The 6,403-nt window shown below is 35.6% G+C and overlaps 1 pseudogene; it reads right to left on the bottom strand.

The window, feature by feature from the left end:
- Positions 1-574: 574 nt before the first annotated feature.
- LOC109677509 (small ribosomal subunit protein eS4-like) lies at positions 575-1,614 on the bottom strand (annotated as a pseudogene).
- Positions 1,615-6,403: the final 4,789 nt, after the last annotated feature.

Genomic DNA, 6,403 nt, shown 5'->3' with positions numbered 1-6,403 from the left:
ATTATTATATATAAGTATATGTATGTAATTTACAAAGGCACAAAATTACCATGGCTGCAGATTTCTCAAAAAACATTCAAAACAAGGTGATAACAAGAGTAGAATTTTCAAGAAAATTAGGGAAAAGTGGTAACCAAGGGTTATGTAGTAACAAATAAATTTTATGACTTCTTCCCAGTAGGGAATTAAATTGCATTCTTAGTTCCTGAATCCTACCAAAATACCAAAATAACTTCTGTATATTTTCTTTTTGCATGCTGGCTGTGTGGCAGACACATGCAGCAGAGTGTCTCATACGAGAGAGAAGAATAGATTCTTGCTGTATGTGTTGCTATGACAATATGTAATTTATCTTCATACATAATTTATCATACATATTTATTGATTAGCTATATATTTTCATAAAATTGTAGTTCTGTGAAATTAGAGTTATTTATGAAATATTTTTGTAAGTATTGGGAATGTTTACCCTATTTGATTAAAAATACATTAACTATAAGATAAAATATTCAAACAGCTTTTGAAAACTATCCTTGACTCTTTCTTTTTTTTAGTCATGCCACATTATTTTCAGTCAAATAAAATTTCTTAATTTGTATTCTCCAGTGTACTTTCCATTGTACCCACCTCTCTGTTTGGCAGCCAACCTCTTTTCTCTCTCTTCAGCAATGGTGAGGCTGATTCCTTTCCTCAGGGAAGAGAAATCCAAGGTTTGTTGCCTTTGCCAACTGTGAAAATGTTGGAAAGCTGGGTGCAAAGCTATTGCCATTGATATCTTTCATGTGCACCACATCAAAAGAGTCAGGGTTTCTCTCTCTGCTAGTGATCACACCAATTCGCCCCAAGTTAGCACTTTCTTTATTTTTAATTAATTAATTAATTGATTTTTATTATTGTGCTGGGTAAGGGGGTACATTGTAGCATTTACAAAGGTTCTTACAATGTATCAAATGTATCACACTTGAATTCACACCCATTCGCTACTTTCTTTCATTTCCCTCCCCCCCCCCAATTCCTGGAACTGTTTCAACAGGAATCATTTTTGCATTTACACACGGGTTTACATTAAATCACCATACACAGGATACCAGTGTCAAACTTGATAAAGCTGGTTTTCTTGTCAGTTTCTAAATCTATCTGAATGATGTCTTTACCTTGATGAGGGGATCAGGGTAGCAATTGGTTTGGACATTGTGAGTTACCAGATGAGGGATTCCTTTTGTGCCCACAAAGATTTTTCTCACTTTGCACAACTTGTACTGGGCCTCCTCAAGTGTAATACAATGAACAGCACACACCTCTAGTGGTGTAGATTAGATGGAAATGCTCTCTGGTCTTGTTAATGCTGATGACATTCATAAACCCAACAGGGTAGATTATATCAGTTCTGACCTTGCCACCAATCTAAATGAAGAGCTGCATGCAAATCTTCCTCACTTCATCTCCCATCAGGGCGTAGTTAAGTCTGTTCTTTCGGAAAATGATGAGAGGCAGACATTCTCTCAGTTTGCGGGGGGCAGTGGGTGGATAAGGAGCAAGCCCACCAGTCAATTTGTCCATCCTCCAATAGTTTGGAGCTACTACCCATTTCAGATGCATTGGACCACAAGCCATGGACATGCTAGGAACAGAAAGAGCTCCTTGATTCTTAAGTGAAAAGTTTGTTAAAGCACATTTAAATAGTCATGAAATTTTGTCTTTGTACAATACACATTATAATTCACCCAACAACAGACATAAACTTCCTTTTGAATAGGTTGTGAAGATCTCTTTGGTACTATTCTGTCTACAAAGAGAAGGAACAGGTTTTATGGTAAATCTTTGATAGCTGCTTGCTCAGATCTTATGGTCATGGGACTAATGTAATATGGTTTTTATGGAAACTGTTTTTATATTCTTAGAATTAATAATTCTAAGATAAATAATTGAGATAAATCTAGAAATACTGGTGATTCTTATCAGTCCCCGGTTTAAAGAGAATATTTTTCTTAAACAGTTATAGAGAATTTACATATTCACTACTTTATAAGCATTGACTCATTTAATAATCACAGATGGGCTATGTGTTAGGTATTATTATTTTACTCTCATTTTATGCGTGAGAAAACTTAAGCACAAGGAGCAGAGCTTGGAAATGGCAGAAATAGGGTTTGAACATAGGCAATCTGGTCCCCAAGTCTGTGTTTATCATATCAAATTCAAATAAATCAAAAGGTAGACTCACAATTATTCTTTTCATATTTCTATTCTTTTCACAAATAGATCAGTTTTGCTTTCATGATTTAAAATGCCTATTAAAAATTCATGAGATTTTAAATTTTACATGTAGACTACAATAAGCAATAGAAGGAAAATATAATATGAAATTCCAATAGCCATGTTACACAACCTGATAAAATTCACAGGTGACAAAACATGAGTCATTGATCATACTGTGATGAAAAAAGTGGCATTGGTAGTTAGATGGAGTGCTGTCTAGAATCAAAGTTGAAATTTTATTTTATTATTTTTAAAAATTTTTATTTTATTCATATATGCATACAATGCTTGGGTCATTTCTCCCCCCTTCCCCCACCCTCTCCCTCTCCCCCCCATCCCCTCCCTACCAGGCAGAAACTGTTTTGCCCTTATCTCTAATTTTGTTGAAGAGAGAGTATAAGCAATAATAGGAAGGACCAAGGGTTTTTGCTAGTTGAGATAAGGGTAGCTATACAGAGAGTTGACTCGTATTTATTCCCTGTGCATGTGTGTTACCTTCTAAGTTAATTCTTCTTGAACTAACCTTTTCTCTAGTTCCTGGTCCCCTTCTCCTATTGGCCTCAGTTGCTTTAAAGTATCTGCTTTAGTTTCTCTGTGTTGAGGGCAACAAATGCTATCTAGTTTTTTAGGTGTCTTACCTATCCTCATACCTCCCTTGTGTGCTCTCGCTTTTATCATGTGCTCAAAGTCCAATCCCCTTGTTGTGTTTGCCCTTGACCTAATGTCCACATATGAGGGAGAACATACAATTTTTGGTCTTTTCGGCCATGTTAACCTCACTCAGAATGATGTTCTCCAATTTCATCCATTTACCAGCAAATGATAACATTTTGCTCTTCTTCATGGCTGCATAAAATTCCATTGTGTATAGATACCACATTTTCTTGATCCATTTTGTCAGTATGGGGCATCTTGGCTGTTTCCATAACTTGGCTATTGTGAATAGTGCTGCAATAAACATGGGTGTTGCAGGTGCCTCTGGAGTAACCTGTGTCACAGTCTTTTGGGTATATCCCCAAGAGTGGTATTGCTGGATCAAATGGAAGATCAATGTCCAGCTTTTTAAGTAGCCTCCAAATTTTTTTCCAGAGTGGTTGTACTAGTTTATATTCCCACCAACAGTGTAAGAGGGTTCCTTTTTCCCCGCATCCTCGCCAACACCTGTTGTTGGTGGTGTTGCTGATGATGGCTATTCTAACAAGGGTGAGGTGGAATCTTTGTGTGGTTTTAATTTGCATTTCCTTTATTGCTAGAGATGGTGAGCATTTTTTTATGTGTTTTTTGGCCATTTGAATTTCTTCTTTTGAGAAAGTTCTGTTTAGTTCACTTGCCCATTTCTTTATTGGTTCATTAGTTTTGGGAGAATTTAGTTTTTTAAGTTCCCTATATATTCTGGTTATCAGTCTTTTGTCTGATGCATAGCTGGCAAATATTTTCTCCCACTCTGTGGGTGTTCTCTTCAGTTTAGAGACCATTTCTTTTGATGAACAGAAGCTTTTTAGCTTTATGAGGTCCCATTTATCTATGCTATCTCTTAGTTGTTGTGCTGCTGCGGTTCCATTGAGAAAGTTCTTACCTATACCTACTAATCCCTAAGTATTTCTTACTCTTTCCTGTATCAACTTTAGAGTTTGGGGTCTGATATTAAGATCCTTGATCCATTTTGAGTTAATCTTGGTATAGGGTGATATACATGGATCTAGTTTCAGTTTTTTGCAGACTGCTAACCAGTTTTCCCAGCAGTTTTTGTTGAAGAGGCTGCTTTTTCTCCATCGTATATTTTTAGCTCCTTTGTCAAGGACAAGTTGGTTATAGTTGTGTGGCTTCATATCCAGGTCCTCTATTCTGTTCCACTGGTCTTCATGTCTGTTTTTGTGCCAGTACCATGCTGTTTTTTTTGTTGTTGCTTTGTAATTTAGTTTGAAGTCAGGTATCGTGATATCTCCAGCATTGTGGCCTCTTTTGTTTCCATATAAATTTAATGGTAGATTTTTCAATCTCTTTAATGAATGTTATTGGAATTTTGATGGGAATTGCATTAAACATGTAGATTACTTTTGGGAGTATAGACATTTTTACTATGTTGATTCTACCAATCCATGAGCATGGGAGATCTCTCCACTTTCTATAGTCTTCCTCAATCTCTTTCTTCAGAAGTTTCTACTTTTCCTTGTAGAGGTCATTCACATCCTTTGTTAGGTTTACACCTAGGTGTTTGGTTTGTTTTTGAGGCTATTGTAAATGGAATTGTTTTCATTTATTCTTTTTCAGTTTGCTCATTGTTAGTGTATAGAAATGCTAATGATTTTTCAATGTTGATTTTATATCCTGCTACCCTGCTATAGCTATTGATGGTGTTTAGGAGCTTCTGAGTAGAGTTTTTTGGGTCTTTAAGGTATAAGATCATGTCATCTGCAAATAGGGATATTTTGAGTTTCTTTACCTATTTGTATTCCTTTTATTCCTTCTTCTTGCCTAATTGCTCTGGCTAGGAATTCCAGTACTATGTTGAATAGGAGTGGAGATAGTGGTCCTCCTTGTCTGGTTCCTGATTTTAGAGGGAATGGTTTCAGTTTTTCTCCATTAAGTATAATGCTGGCTGTAGGTTTGTCATATATAGTTTTTAAAATGTTGAGGTACTTTCCTTCTATTCCTATTTTCTTAAAGATTTTATCATGAAATGGTTTTGGATCTTATCAATGGATTTTTCTGCATCTATTGAGATGATCAAGTGGTTTTGTGGTTCATTATGTTTATTGATTTTTATATGTTGAACCACCCCTGCATTCCTGGGATGAAGCCTACTTGGTTGTGGTGAATGATCTTTTTGATGTGTTGTTGAATTCGGTTTGCCATTATTTTGTTGAGGATTTTTGTGTCAATGCTCATTAAGGAGATTGGCCTATAGTTCTCCTTTTTGAAGGTGTCTTTGCCTGGTTTGGGGATAAGTTTAATACTGGCTTCATAAGATGTGTTAGGCAGTTTTCCTTCCCTTTCTATTTCATGGAACAGTTTAAGGAGGGTTGGTATCAGTTCTTCTTTAAAGGTCTGATAGAATTCAGCAGAGAATCCAACATCCTGCCTGGACTTTTCTTTTTGGGGAGACTCTTGGTTGCTGCTTCAATTTCATTTTGTTTTATAGAAATATTCAGGTGATTAATATCTTCTTGGTTCAGTTTTGGATGATCATATGTATCTAGAAATCTGTCCATTTCATTAAGATTTTCAAAAATATTTGAATATAGGTTCTTGAAGTAGTCTCTGATGATTTCCTGGACTTCCATGGTGTTTGTTGTTATCTCCCCTTTTGCATTCCTGATTCTATTAAATTCGATTTTTTCTCTCCTCATTTTAGTCAGGTTTGCCAGGGGTCTGTCGATCTTATTTATTTTTTCAAAGAACCAACTTTTTGTTTCATTAATTCTTTGTATGGTTTTTTTGGTTTCTATTTCATTGATTTCAGCTCTTATTTTTATAATTTCTCTCCTTCTATTTGTTTTGGAATTTGCTTGTTCTTGTTTTTCTAGGAGTTTGAGATGTATCATTAGGTCATTGTTTTGGGATCTTTCAGTCTTTTTAATATGCAGTCATGGCTATAAATTTTCCTCTCAGGACTGTCTTTGCTGTGTCCCATAGGTTCTGGTAGGTTGTGTTTTCATTTTCATTGACTTCCAGGAACTTTTTAATTTCCTCTTTTATTTCATCAATGACCCATTGTTCTTTAAGCAATGAGTTATTCAGTTTCCAGCTGTTTGCATGTTTTTTGTCTTTACTTTTGTTGTTGCATTCTAGTTTTTTGCATTGTGATCAGATAGAATGCATGGTATAATTTCTATTTTCTTATATTTGCTGAGACTTGCTTTGTGCCCTAGAATATGATCTATTTTGGAGAAGGTTCCATGGGCTGCTGAGAAGAATGTATATTGTGTAGAAGTTGGATGAAATGTTCTGTAGCCATCAACTAGGTCCATTTGATCTATTGTATATTTTAGGACGAGGATTTCCTTATTGATTTTTTGTTTGGATGACCCATCTATTGATGATAATGTGGTGTTGAAGTCTCTCACAACCACTGTGTTGGAGTTAATATATGGTTTTAGGTCCTTTGAGGTATGTTTGATGAAATTGGGTGTGTTGACTTTGG

The sequence above is a fragment of the Castor canadensis genome, chromosome 4 (assembly GCF_047511655.1).
Source record: "Castor canadensis chromosome 4, mCasCan1.hap1v2, whole genome shotgun sequence".
Lineage (NCBI taxonomy): Eukaryota > Metazoa > Chordata > Mammalia > Rodentia > Castoridae > Castor > Castor canadensis.
This window is presented reverse-complemented; position numbering and strand designations above follow the sequence as displayed.